This window comes from Harpia harpyja, chromosome 22, assembly GCF_026419915.1.
Source record: "Harpia harpyja isolate bHarHar1 chromosome 22, bHarHar1 primary haplotype, whole genome shotgun sequence".
Lineage (NCBI taxonomy): Eukaryota > Metazoa > Chordata > Aves > Accipitriformes > Accipitridae > Harpia > Harpia harpyja.
In genome coordinates, this window is record NC_068961.1 from 20661860 (window position 1) to 20676149 (window position 14290).

At 39.7% G+C, this 14290-nt stretch overlaps 1 long non-coding RNA gene across 1 annotated transcript in view; it reads right to left on the reverse strand.

Annotated features, from left to right (window-relative positions):
- Positions 1-10635, reverse strand: part of LOC128135282 (uncharacterized) — a 407736-nt gene extending 397101 nt beyond the window's left edge. Inside the window, exon 1 of the long non-coding RNA XR_008233040.1 lies at positions 10380-10635. This is a non-coding gene — a long non-coding RNA (uncharacterized LOC128135282). The remainder of the gene's footprint in view (positions 1-10379) is intronic.
- Between the last annotated feature and the right edge of the window lie 3655 nt (positions 10636-14290).

The window sequence follows — 14290 nt, forward strand, 5'->3', positions numbered from 1 at the left end:
TCTAACTGCTGCTGAGTTTCATCATGTGTATTTCATAGAGAAATGATTGAAAGGTTAGTCCCATCGGACTAATATATGTGAAAACATGGCAACAGTACTTAGCTTCAATGTACAGAGGAAAACAATACATCTTGTGGAAGTATCCTCAGAAAAAAGCTGATGGGACTCGTTCCCCAAATCCGTTTTCCTCCTAAGTAGAGGGTCACCAGAACACCCGGTCTCAAGCAAGAGCAAGCAAGGAGATATCTGTGTTTATGCCCTCTAGCTGTTTGCAACGGGTATTTTTGATTACCCAAAGATACAACGTTTACTGGAGAAAACATTTTTCATTGACAAACACACACTAATAAATGAAGAGAGATGAGCAGGTTTTACTCCTCCATAAAGCAGAAAGAAGTTACTGGTGTAATATGAAACATCTCTAAGGATGTGATACTTCAGTTAGGATACTTCATTTACATATTTCTGTTAAGACAAACAGCAAGACTACCACCCGAAAACCAATTTTAACGATTTAATCATGTCTGTCTTAGGTATCTTAAATAAGTTTTTCTCAGCTCCCAACACATTCTTCATCTTTGTAACTAAGATGTATACCGTATCATAATCCCCCCTATGCTTGTAAGCTTCAAATGAGCACAACATTTTTACTGGCATTACCAGGAAGTTGCTGCCTTGTCACTAAGTTCATCCTCATCTCTATTTAATTCTTCACAGTGTTAAGGCAATAACAGGAATCTGTTACTAAAAAGTGGAAATAGGCATATGGGGAAAACATAACTTTCCTATTGCTTCTATGGGCCATGTGGCGTGCCTGCTGGGCAGCTTGACAGAAATCCAAAGATGCTTCTGATGCTTAGACACATCTTTTGTGAAAAGCATGCTTAAAGAAAGTATTGCAGGACTAGTGATTTAGAGATTTTCCCCAAGTGCTCAATTTCTGATAGACATCACATCACAAATAATCTTTGTTAAACTTTCTGCAGATAATCCATTCAGTTGCTTTGTTCATTCAAAGGAGTATTAGCTGATTTAAATACCACCTTTCTTACTTGAACTTAGTTCAAAGCCCTGTGTGCCAGCAGATCTAGCAGATATATCAGCTGAAACATGCTTAGTGTTTACATGAAGTACTAAATTGTGCTTCAGCCTTAATAGCATCTTAAGATGAGTCCAAAATAGGCATGCTTAACCTGTAACTGCATTGAAACAAAGGCCTTTGGATCAGGTCAGCAAGCTAAACATCCTTAACCTGGTACCTCATAGATTCGTGGACCTGTACAAGTCAGGAACCAGCTTTTGCAGAGCTCCATCCTTCATGAGAATACAAGTCAGCAACATGGAAAAGCTCTCTTCTTGCTATCGGTGAACAGCTGAAGACACTCCAGAAGCTCATGCCCACAAATACAGCAAAGACACTAAAGATGCTCTGCCAGTGTGACTATAGAGCCCCAAATCACAGCATCTTCCTAGCAGGTTAGAGATAACACAGCATGACATCAGAGTCACACAAGACTGTCAACAGCTTAAGGGCCTAGAAAGACTTAGCAGGATTTAAAGGAGAGAAAAACAATGTGGAGATTTGTCCTCTTCCTTTGTTAAAAGCAAGAATCTAGAGCATAAAAAGAAGCTAATCTCTGTGGAGCTTAAAGGATCCCAAAAATACCTTGCCAGCAGATAAAATCATCAACAGAAGAGAAAGCAAGGGAAAAAGAGGAGATTATCCTGTTTTAGAGAGGTGATTGCTTCCTTTTGGACCAATTTCTGTATGTTTGCTGGCTTTTCCTTTCCCCAGAGTTAAAGTCAGGCAGGAAAAGAGAGAGACCCAGTGCTTTCTCTCTTCTTGAAGTAGGTCCAGAGGAGGCCACGAAGATGACCAGGGGGCTGGAGCACCTCTCCTGTGAGGACAGGCTGAGAGAGTTGGGGTTGTTCAGCCTGGAGAAGAGAAGGCTCCGGGGAGACCTTACAGCAGCCTTCCAGTACCTAAAGGGGCCTACAGCAAAGCCAGAGAGGGACTTTTTACAAGGGCACGTAGTGATAGGACAAGGGGTAATGGCTTTAAATGGAAAGAGGGTAGATTTAGATTAGATGTAAGGAAGAAGCTCTTCACTGTGAGGGTGGTGAGGCAGTGGAACAGGTTGCCCAGAGAGGCTGTGGATGCCCCAGCCCTGGCAGTGTTCAAGGCCAGGTTGGATGGGGCTTGGAGCAACCTGGTCTAGTGGAAGGTGTCCCTGCCCATGGCAGGGGGATTGAAACTAGGTGGTCTTTAAGGTCCCTTCCAACCCAAACCATTCTGTGATTCTACAATTCCATGATTCTTCCTCAATCTTAAAAAGAAGTAAGCCTTGAGAGCATTTTCTTCTCTTCATTTAAGGATCCATCACAAAGTACATGAGCAATAGTTTCCCTCCATGTGCCACAAGGCAGCTCCTGTGTGGGGAGGGTGCTAGTGAGGAGGGGAGCCCACTTTAGTGTTCTGCACAACCCACGCGTGCATCGGCTTCCAAGGAATGGTAATTCCCGTGCAGCCGGCCAGTCTCCTCTACCCAGCTCTAACGCAAAAGACGATGCAATGTCACTGCCAAACAAGGTCAGCATCCACGTGACACACTACCAAAAAAAGCTGGCAAGCCCTCGTTGCTGCTTTTGACAATCAGCTTCAATGGAGCGTAGGACATTAACCCCTCATCTACTGAGAGAAGCATTATTTCATAAAGCCAGCAGATATTTCTCCCTCTCACGGAATGAAAATCATGGGAAACATAATGTCCCCTGGACATTCAGAATAGAAATGTAGTTTCCAGATAACAGAATCACTACAGCACATGACTGGTGCTAGAGCTTACTAACTGAACAAATATCTTTCTATCTTTAGGTTTCTAAGTCATATCCAGTCTGGAATGAGAGCAGCTGTAAATTATTACCACGTATGATTGTGCCATGCGCTATCCCTTAGGAACAGTTAGTCTCAAAGCATTTCTGTTTTTCAACATTACCTGGGAAAATAGTCACTGGTGACTTTCTCAAGCGGAAAAAGGGAAAGAGCTCATAGGCTTTGGATTCACATATATTTTTACAACACAAAAGATACAATTAGATCCATCCTTCCAAACAAGCCTAATGCTCTCTTCACAGATAAATCCACTAATGCAAGGATTTCATTCTCTGTCAGTTTTGTGCAGCAACTGTCACCCTCTCCCAGATATGTGCAAAATGAATACAGCTAACCTATCACAAACAAAGTTGACACATCTCCTCCCTGCGTTGTAAAGCCCAAACAGTCTTTCATGCCCTATTCAGTGGTATTTTGGAATTTCCTTATCCCTCCCAGTGCCAGATCCAAGTCACAAACTGCGCAGTGATAAGATGTCACTGCCTACCCGCCCAAGTCTGCGCTCCCTACCACACGTTGTTGATATGATGGATAACATAACGAAGAGTACTCTGCTTGAGCACATCTGACCCCGCCAGGTAGAGACGGCCTTTAGAAACACACAGCACATCCACAGAGTGATGTGTAATGCCCATGAAAAGACAGGTTCTCCAAGAATATGACAGGAAGTTTGAAGAAGTTCACAGAGCGTATAGCATTGCCAATTTCTATGGTGGCTTCTCGATGGAACTGCCAGCAGTCTTTCATCACCATATGTGTCCTTTGGTTCAGGTTCTCTGTACACAGCTATACCCCTACTTTCAGACAGGCCATTATTTTGAAACCACAGACTCTTGCAGCTTAAAGACTCTTTGCTTCTTTGCACAGTATTTTTCCTTTTGCTGTGCTGCCATCCAAGGCAGCCTTTACACACACAAAAGCTTGATCTCTAGAGACAACATGAATTCAGTGTTCCAAATAGTAAGCTCCCTTACCTACCTTAAATACTTTGGGTTTAGTTTTAAAAATAACTGCAAAGTTCATCTTTCTAAGCTCTGCATTCAACGTTGAGAAGCATACTGAAAGAGGATCAATGCCCTCTTTCTCCTACTCATACAAGTCTCACTATAAATATACCTAACCGGACAGAGTTTCTATAAGGTGATGTACTGGTGCTACTCTGGAGTGGGTTGACATCAAAAAGTTGACTCCCAAACACAGTTTTTCAGGAGGATAAAAATTCAGACACTTACAAAGTTGGATGATTTTTCTACTTAATACCACAAAAGTGCTGGTCTGTTCTGAATTAGATTAGTGTTGAGATATTGAGAAGTATCTTCAGCAAAATATGCTTTCATAGCCAATAGAAGACAAAAATTGGTCTCCCAGAATTGAACCTTAATTGTCAAGATTCTCACTAGATTAGAGATCTCTATCAACTGGACCTTTTCTATATCCAGTCAACCCAGGACATTTGTACTCAAACTTCAAGACTGACAAGGATGCTGGTCAGCAATGTCAAAGTCTAACACCTCTAATTCCAAGTAACTCAACTATCACATTCTATTAACTAGAGTATTAGCTGATTTTAAGTGCTGCAATGCTTTATTTAAGTTAACAGGCAGTAGAGTCTCATTCAAATTACTGTTCTGGTTTGAAGACCTGTTAAAACTATTCAATTTGTTTTAAAAAAAAATCATCACAGTAAGTCTTCTTATGAACTTACAAATTATTTTGTTTCTGTACAGTTAAGTTAGTTTATGAAGTCAATTGTTACTCAGTAGTCCATTATCCATTTTACATATTTACAACACAGCCTAATAAAGCAAATGTAGAGTCCAATGCCATTTTATCCTTTAACATTTATTGGCATGTTTGTATTGATTTTGTTAAAAATTCTCAATTAAAGCAACATAATGTCACATTTCCAATATAGTTCAAAAGCAACATTTTCACATTTCCAGTATGGTTAAAAACTTCTATGAAAGGCCTTGATGAAAAAAGATTAAGACCAGCTCCAGAGACATTGGAGATGAGCTCTCAAACAGATAAATCAAGACATGTTTTACTAGCTGCTATGTGATACGAAGTATTTGACGCACTTTATAAATGCTTTGCAGCTGGATGTTCCATTTCCCAGGGAGACTGAAATTACATTTTTTTAACTCTCTGTAAGTTTTGTATCTTTGCTGATTGGTAGAAGTATAAGCTGTGCTCTTTCTTCAGTGTAAACAGTGTATAGAAAAATGCTATATAAGTGTCTGAGGACGGCTGTTTAATACTTCAGATATGCTATCAAGCCTAGACCATGAAGATGATTACCCATAACACTTCAAATAATGATTGCCCTTAGAAGTTTTCCTTTTGCTATGGTACTGTGTAGTGGATGCAGCAGTTACTTCTTGCTCCAATTATTCTGCAATGGCTGCTATTTCGTTGCCTTCAGTGTGGCAGTGGGAACATAATTTTTTATAGGCTACCTTAATGCTAGCAAACATGGCCGGCTTAGGAAGCAAAACAGGAAAGTTTTTCAACTTCTATACTTTTACATTTGACAATAAAAAAGATGATCTGAAAACTTTTACGAAGCTAGCATTTTACTGTGAGAGCAGACCTGATTTCCCAGTGTTTCCCATCCCTTTCACACAGGCATAGATCTGATTTCAAATTAGTTACAGAGATTTGTAAGTGATGGAATGCTCTGGGGAAATCAGGACCAGTGCTTTTAGCAATAAGCTAAAATTAAGAGAAGATTAAATTATTTTGCAGTGAGGTAAGAAAACCAGTGAGGAAAAAAAAAATCCATGGATGGAAAAAAAAGAAGAAAAAAAATACTGTCTATCACAAAGGCACAAGTAAATTTAGTAAAAAAAAAAAATCGACTGTTTCATGCTGTGTGGGAGTCTTCTCCAGATTCCAAAGAACTGCCAATTTCTATTTCCTCCTGCACGTACGTACTCAATATACCCAGTAACTATTGGTCTGATTTTGCAACATGTATTCTCTCTGGCCAGTGGCATCAGAGATGATGCTGGAAATATTTTGAGAGATCATTTGAACAAGAATTTACTTCCTTAAATATCTGAGCCTGATTCTTCACAGCTGTGCAAAGTGACTTAAAACTCCCTACAGTTGCAGCAGGCACTTTTTTTTTTTTTTTACATTTACACCACTAGTGTTGGGGGGTTGCCCATGGCCCCAGAAACTTGCTGTGCCCGGCCACCATTTCATCCACCCCCGCCCCAATTTTATAATCTAACCCGGAGGATGCCCTGGCCTTTGAACTGCAATGCAGCTGCCATGTCAACCTCTGGTTTTTACCTACTTCCTGAAACCACCAGAGAAAGTGCGAAGTACTAGGCAGTGGAGAGTTAGGATCTTGGTTTCCCATTTGTAACAGCAAATTGGAGGAATTTTGCTTCAGCTCACTGTTTAGTTGATTTTCCTCTGCTTATTTCTGGCCCATTTTGAACCCCTAAAGGCTACTGAAGTGGGACCCCTACTTTCTTCCAACTCCCACCGTCCCTCAAGTAACCCAACTGCCAGCAAAATATTTTACTTTTATTGACTTATTTGCACTGTACTTGAAAGCCTCAAAGCAGAAAGATGCTGTTTCAACTATCTTTAAGAACAGTCTTGGTAAGCTGAATTACACTGTAAGATAACATTACCTTCAGGGCATCACATGCACTGAGAAAACTTGAGTGACTAGCTCTCCTCATAAAGTAAAAGATTCCTATTTCAAAGCAAAATACTGGTATGCAAATAGCTACATTAAGAAGGCACCACACACATTAGAGATCTGCTCTTTTTTCTGGCCACATTTCGGAATGAGAAAGTAAGAGTGTGTTTATAGCAGCTGATAATTCAAAGCTTGAGCTTTGGAAAGCAAAGCTTTGTTTACAGAGCTCTTCCTGGATGTCTTAATAAAAATACTTGAAGCTTTTCATTTTATATGCGCCACGTGGATGGAAGTACACCGATAAGGCAGAGTGCATTGAAAGCTGAGAAGGCAATAAAAACTAAAATCTGCTAACCTTATATTTCAGTAGAAAATAAAAAGTCACTTGTAAACAAGCTCTTAGTTTTCAAGGATTGAAGTAGAGACAGACATGAAAGTATTGAAACTTTGGGCTGCTCTGAACTCTCATCTCTGCAATTTACCTAAAGAAGTACAACATTTAACTAAAATCTACAAAGTTTAAGCAAACATAAGAATCAGAAGAGTAAAAGGAGGAAGGTCCATGAAACAGCATTCTACAGACATTCATCCACAGATGGGTTGCAATTTGTGACCTTCATTATCATCATTATTGATAAGAATCCTTTAATATATTTTTCTTCTTAAGTATTATTTTTACACATTTAAAAGCCTATCAGATCAGCCTGATGCCAGATCTATTCTAACACCAGAATTCTAATATGAATAAATTATCCAGCTATGCCTTTACTGAATATGCTTTTTTAAAAAAAAGAAAAACTAGATGCAAACCCAGCCAAGGTGACCACAAACTACTTGAAGGCAAGGCTGTAAAATTTAAATACAGTTAGTACAGAGAAACTGAATGTATAAAAATAAATTTAAAAGTTCTCACATTTAGACTAATTCACCTTATTTACCTTCTTATCTTAAAGGTCAGCTTTTTTTTTTTTTTCCCAGTGGTAGGATGCATTCATTAGGTAAAATATGCAAACCTGAATATATCAATATTTTTTTGACTACAGGGTTTGAGGGCTTTCGATTACCTTATTGTCTGCAATGGCTGGAACTTGGCTTTTTATTGCAAAATAATCACGATCAACTTGTTTGCCTTACATCTGTAGGGAAATCCATACTCAGTAAAGAATTTATGCTCCACCATCAGCAGATACTTAAAATTTCAAGGCAAATGTGCAGTGCATCATTCAACCAACTTTGTCAACAGTGGACAACTTTAATTTGTGTGTTGTAAGAAGTAGCATGTAATTTATGACTGCGTAGACTAGAAACGTGTTCCTTTGTGAACTTATAAATGCTAATTGCAATTGAAAATAACTACTTTTGTGAGTTACAGTGGTACATAAAGTTAACATCGGTAAACATTGTATTTATTTATATTATCGTCTAATATAGGCATCAAGAAATTAGTTTGGAGGTCTTAGAGTTATTCGCTGCTAGGTAATTATTCATAATACTGCCAAATAACAGAATAGTACTTGGGCATGAGAAAGCTTATACTTTCTTTAGTATATAGCTGTCCCACTCTGGTGCTATCAGTATGGGAAATATCTAATGATAGTGAAATCTAAAGACTAAGTTTGTTTTCATGGAGGTTTATGCACATACCAGAGCTTCATTAAAGCACTGTATACCTAAGTGAAGCATCTTTTCTGCATGAATCCCAGAACAAAGCATGCATTTCCATGACAAAGGTGAATCCAGCATCAGAAACATTAGGAAACATACTCCAAACATATTCACTAAATCTTATTTAAATGTAGCAAGAGAAGCAAAACTGCTCTTTCTAAAGCTGTAGACAACACGGATTCTCTGGAAAACTTGTTATACCTATTTGACCTATTTGGTGCTAGGATAACAGCACTGTCCAACTACAACCAAAATGTTTGCTCCTAAACAACTCTGATAATACAATGTACCGCAACTCTGCTAAGCCTGTAATTAAAAAGCTAAAATCACCACCACATCTGTCAGTTAACTAGTCTCCCAATGAAACAAATGCCAACAACACATTGCTAGATAGCTTATTTTTCAACAAAACAAAAAGGGTCATTCTACTGAATAGACTCTCTGTTCTCATATTAGCAAGTACCAATAAATGTTCTATTATATGCTAACATACATTTCATTCAAATGCAGTGGAAAATTTCACTGTATTATATTATCATTCTTTTAAACACAAGCAATATTATTACTCTCAATTCAACTTTGGATGCAATATAAAGTAGATTTTCCAGTTGTGAAGAAAACTGGAATTTAGTGCATGCTACATTTTGACTAACCAGCATTTACCCACAAAACCAATTTTTCATTTTACAGATTTTCTTCTAAACAGAGCTAATCCAATGAGCAACAAAGATGTAAATACATGTAATGTGCAAAAATATTACTCCAATTACAGCAGTAAAAACACATACCAGTCTTAAAACCCTTTGAAAAATAAGACATCATATTTCTGAGAGCCAAACACAGAGGTATGTTAAGTGAATAATAAAAACACACTTGTGTGTACTAATTGGATAATGACATATATTGCTTTGACTGTCAGTTACCACTGTGCCTTTAAAAGTTCCTTTTGTTAAGCATGTAATTTCACTGTTAAAAATGAATAAAAACCTCTGCAACTGCCTCAAGACAGCCTTACATATGGTACAGATCTAACTTCAATGTTACTTAGGAAATAATCCCCATTGTAAGTCTTTGCACTTGACATTCTCGTTTACTTTATAACTGCCTAGGGTACGTTCTGGTTTGTTTTTTTTTAAAAACTTTTCTGAAGCATTGGGAAAGTTTGTAAGGAGAACAATACACCTGATATTAACCTATTCCTTATTTTGGTTAAAGAGAGTGGGGTTCACAGACTCTGGGTTACAAACCCTTTCACTGTAAGAAAGCCCTGTGCAAAGCTGCGTCCGATTTGCCACCAAGACCCGGTCTGTCCTCTAGACCTCCCAGCAACTGAAATCCACAAGTAACGGCACAGTTTTGACCTGCTAGCATGTCTTACGCTGCATCTCCCCAGGCACTCTGATGAGTGGTTTCAGTATTACTCCTGTCCCCCAGGCAGGGAGACGAGTCAAAATTAAACTCAATCCTGAAGCGATCTCTCAGCTCAGTTATGGTGAGACTGATCCAAGTCTGCATCTTACACGTAAACAGACCCCAAATCGGCATTTTTGCATGCCTGTGTCTGCATGCGATTGTTTTAATCACCACTCAGAGCTCAGGACCATCAACAATTTAAAAGCATATCCTGATGGAGAGGAGGGGGAGGGAGGTAATTTCAGGTACTCAGACTGAAGTTTACCCTCCACTCCCCATGAGCTGAGGCAAAGAAAAAGAGTCACTACAGACAGGACATGCTGCCAGAGTTTTCTGCCAGCCTCTTGCCTTTGCTTACACAACCTGTCTGGGGAGCATCCTCCACCTGTACCGAGACCTTCAGCATCAAGCTACAAAACACAGATGTGACAACAAGGTACGCCCCAAAACGCCAACAAGCACCAGTGCCGGATCAAACCTCTGAAGGATCACCTGGCTGGTTAGAAAAAAAAAAACCACCGAAGCCCGAGGGAACGTTTCCAAGAGCCCCTCGCAGTGCACTTGGAAAGCCTCACTCGCTCTTTGCCCCTCTCGTCCTCCTCCAGCCCCTGCTCAGCTCCAAAGCGACCGAGCCCACACCATCCTCCTGGGGGCCGGGAGCCTGTTTCCCCACCGGCGCTTGGAAAATCCCCAGCCAAGTTCGCCCACCGCGCTCTCCGCAGCCCCGCTGCACGCCATTCACCTTACCCTGGAGCGAGGGCAGGCAGCCTACCTCCCCGTGCTCGGCAGTCCGGTTGCGTGCAGGGCGCGGAGTGATGGAGAGCGGGGAACTCTTCAGTGATAATCAGCGCTGAGAGGCTGCTCCTGTGAATAGTGTACATCCTGTAGCAGCAGGCTCTGCTTCTAGCAGCTGGCAGCAGCCTTCGCAGGAGCAGTGATGAGCACAGCTTGAGATCTTCCACAATTAACCAAATATTGTATAGCAGCAACAAATCAACAACTAAAACCCAGCTCGCAAATAAAAGCAAAGTACAATTTCAGATGGGAGCTGAAAGCTTAAGTCACCGAATGCTACATTTCTTCTTCAAGATTATTCCAGCAAGCTCCTTCTGCTATTTTTACTGTACCATAATGCACTAGGTCTGGCTTTTACCCTATTGAAAGAACATGAATATATTATTATCCACACAAAAGAGCAGGTTATTGTTTATGAATTACCAGCCTTCCCAGCAACAAAGGCTATTTTCATAAGAAAACTCAATTTCATTTTAGCTCCAATTTGATTACCAGCTGAAGAAAAGCAGCCCTGCGCCTAAACCTCAAAGGATTTTTATTCATACCATTGAATGGGCTTTATTGCTTCCTTTTCAAAACTGATGTAGAAAGCTTTTAGAGTAAAACATTGACAAAAAATTATTGCGCTGCTATTTTGTGCAATAACAGAGCTGAAGAGGGGCAATGATTTCTCAGTCATCCTTCACTGTACTTCAGAACAGTAAAGGCTGGAATTAATGACAGACCATAGAGAGGAGCTAAGCCAAGGTCTCACAATGCATGTCAAATCTAAATGATCACTATACATTGAAAAGACCCAAAAAAGCCTGCAGCTGATTGATTCATGGCTTTCACAAGAAAGACAGGCTTGAAGAGTTTATTGCACCACAATTTACTCTGAATTATCATAAAAATGAATGTAGAGGCTGAATGTCACCCCGGCACACTCCAAAAACACACATCCAGGGACAAAGTTCACCCAGGAATTATAGCAGTGCTGTTCATGCTACTATAGTTAAGGGTCTGTCACTTTTCTCCTATTATAGGGGGTTTTAGCTCAGCTGTAAAGCTGTGCTCCAGAATAAAACTTGGCACAAAGGTCTCATTTTGAGGGAATATAATTTTTTTTAAACAAATGGAAAAGAAAAAAAACAACCTTGCTGGCTGTTTTTAAGTTAAACATTTCTAAAAGCTGCTTGCTAATTTCTGAGGCTTTTTAACAATTGTATAACTCAAGATTGGGTTTAGGATTTGAATATTTTTTTCTTTAAGAAATAAAAATTAAGCTGTCAGACCATAAAGGGCACAAATTGGTTTTGCTGTATCAGACAGAAAGATTTTTAAATTATTGATTTTTTAAAAATGGTTTATAGAACATGTATGATAGAAGAGTGGAATTGAACTGTTAGTACATGGACTTTGCCAAAGACACCTGGATGCTGCAATATGAAAGCAGCCTCTGTACCACTACGATTTGAATTGGCTCAGTCACTAAATTAAGAAGTCTCCCAAAAAATTCATATACAGCAGATCAGAATGACTCAAATGCAGCACACAAGACTACTGATTCTGAGGCAATTTCTCTATCTTTACACAGCTACAGTAAAAATGCAATTAATTCATTTTCATCTTTCAATGATTTGACATCAACTTTTGAAAAGCAAAAGAGGAAAATAAACTGTAGTTGCTACCATAAGTCCCATTTGGGGCTCTTTGACTAACACAGAAATTTTGAAACCTGAATTAGTTTTACAAGTAAACCAACAATTCTTGGCTCATGCTATATTCCTACCTTTTAATTCATTGTGCATTTTTTAACGTTACCTGGCCTGAGCAGAGATTGACATTTAAGGCATTCCTCTCAATCTCATATAGATTTCAGGGGAAAAAAAGGCTGTCTGGGTGTTCGTCACTCATAACTATAGTGGAGCCCAAACCTGGAATTGCAGAATAATCTGAACTTCCTTTCTGGTTCTTTTGCAGAATGGGCACAGTTTGCACCAAAGAGCTGAAAGAGCAGCTCTTGCTAAAGGCAGATGCTACTCCTGAGGTTCATATCTAGGTCCAAATGCATTAAAGGTTAAAGGGGTTTCGTTCTTGATGCTCACTTCAGTGAGTCAGACTCGCTGTACTGGGATGATCAGACTGCCAAAGTCCTTTGTGAAGTGCAACTGACAAAAAAAAAAACCAAGAACAAAAAAAACCCTGTTCTTGTACATTTTGGTATGGAGTACTTTCACTGAAAAATATCGAGAGAGTTTCTAAAAGCAAAAGCAGCCTGAAAAACACTGCTTCAGTACCAGATAGAAAGAGCCTGTACATCAAAAGAACTAATTTTGAGTAAAATATTGCAGTTTCATTTTGTCACAGCTATTTCTCAGTCAGGTAGCTCCCTACAAAATTCAGTGTACACACAGACCACTGTCAACTCACAGAAGCTAAGTACAAAATTCCAATATACTGCTATACTTGCTACACAGTCTCATTCTACTCACCCCTTCAAGTGTATTCATTACCTCATTTTATTTTTTACTGTGTTTGAAACTTCTCTGAAGAGTTAGTGGCGATGGCTATGCATTCCCCTGAGACACAACCAAACACTGGCAGACTGATATGGGAAACACAGGAAAATTTTGTGTCCAGACCAAGAAAAAAAAAAAAGACAGACAAAAAGAATGGCATAGACCATGAACAATTACTCAAAGTTTTTAAATTCAAAGAGTTCTAATTCCACAGGTTTTTAATACCCATAAAACATTGAGAATGTTGTATGCCTGTGCAGGTATGCCTGAGTAGAGAGAGGAAGACTACGGCCACTTACCTTCTGAAAAATAGTAGTATTTAGGGAAGTATACTGTAACTAGTGAAAAATATTTGTCCAGATACAGCAATTCCAGTTCCTATTCCCGAGGGTTGTTGGCACATCAAGGTGTTAAGAGCACCTGTACAACACCACCACCGAGGGACCCAATTTTTAACCCAAATTCTTATATTCTTGACACCATTCTGTGTGGAAAAGCTACTGAAGATCAGGAAAGTACTGAGCATCAAAAGAGATCTCATACCGTTGCATAACATATTTAAATGTGTGTATGTGTGCACATGCAGACTATGAAAGTGGTCTCCAGATATATCCACACACAAAATCTAGCCGGTTTTGCAGTACTCATAATTTGTGTGTATCTGTTATTTGCAGTCACGTGCACATGCACATTTTTGTTTACAGCAGATGCTTTCTGAAAATATCTTTTGTCTCTAATCCCACATTTTTAAACACAGAGGATCTGACAGACTAGGGAACTCTTACAAATAGACAGTATTTTAATACATTGCCATGCCCTGAAACGCTGAGCTGACAGAGGGTTCAGACCCTCTTGGTAATTAATGGCTGCACCCTGCCCCTTCTCCCACTCGTTAACACTTACTATCTTTGTTTGGGACAGGCAGCATTTAGGGCAGGCGTGAAAAGTCCCTTCACATGAGGCACGATGCAAACCAGCAGCAAACAGCCTGCTGCTGCCTGTTGTAAAACCCATACTGCAGAGACATGGCAAAGTTTGATGTGGTGCTAAACCAGCAGGCAGCTCACTTGAGTAGAAGAGAGATTGGAGGTGGAAACCCGTGATGGATTTCAATCCCTCAACATACACAAGAGCCTGATGTTGTGGAGCAGGGAGATGTCTTTGAATGCAATGGTCATGGATGTGCATTAAGCACTGTACCAGGACAACAGTAAGTAGGGAAATAGCCCCAGGATTTTTCCACACTGTTTCATTAGAGCATTGCACAGGGAAAGCAAGGGAAGCTGCCAAGCCACCAGCTAAGTACAAGAGATGTTTAAAGCAAATGGACTTGCCTCTACCAAGTCTTCCTCATTAATCTTT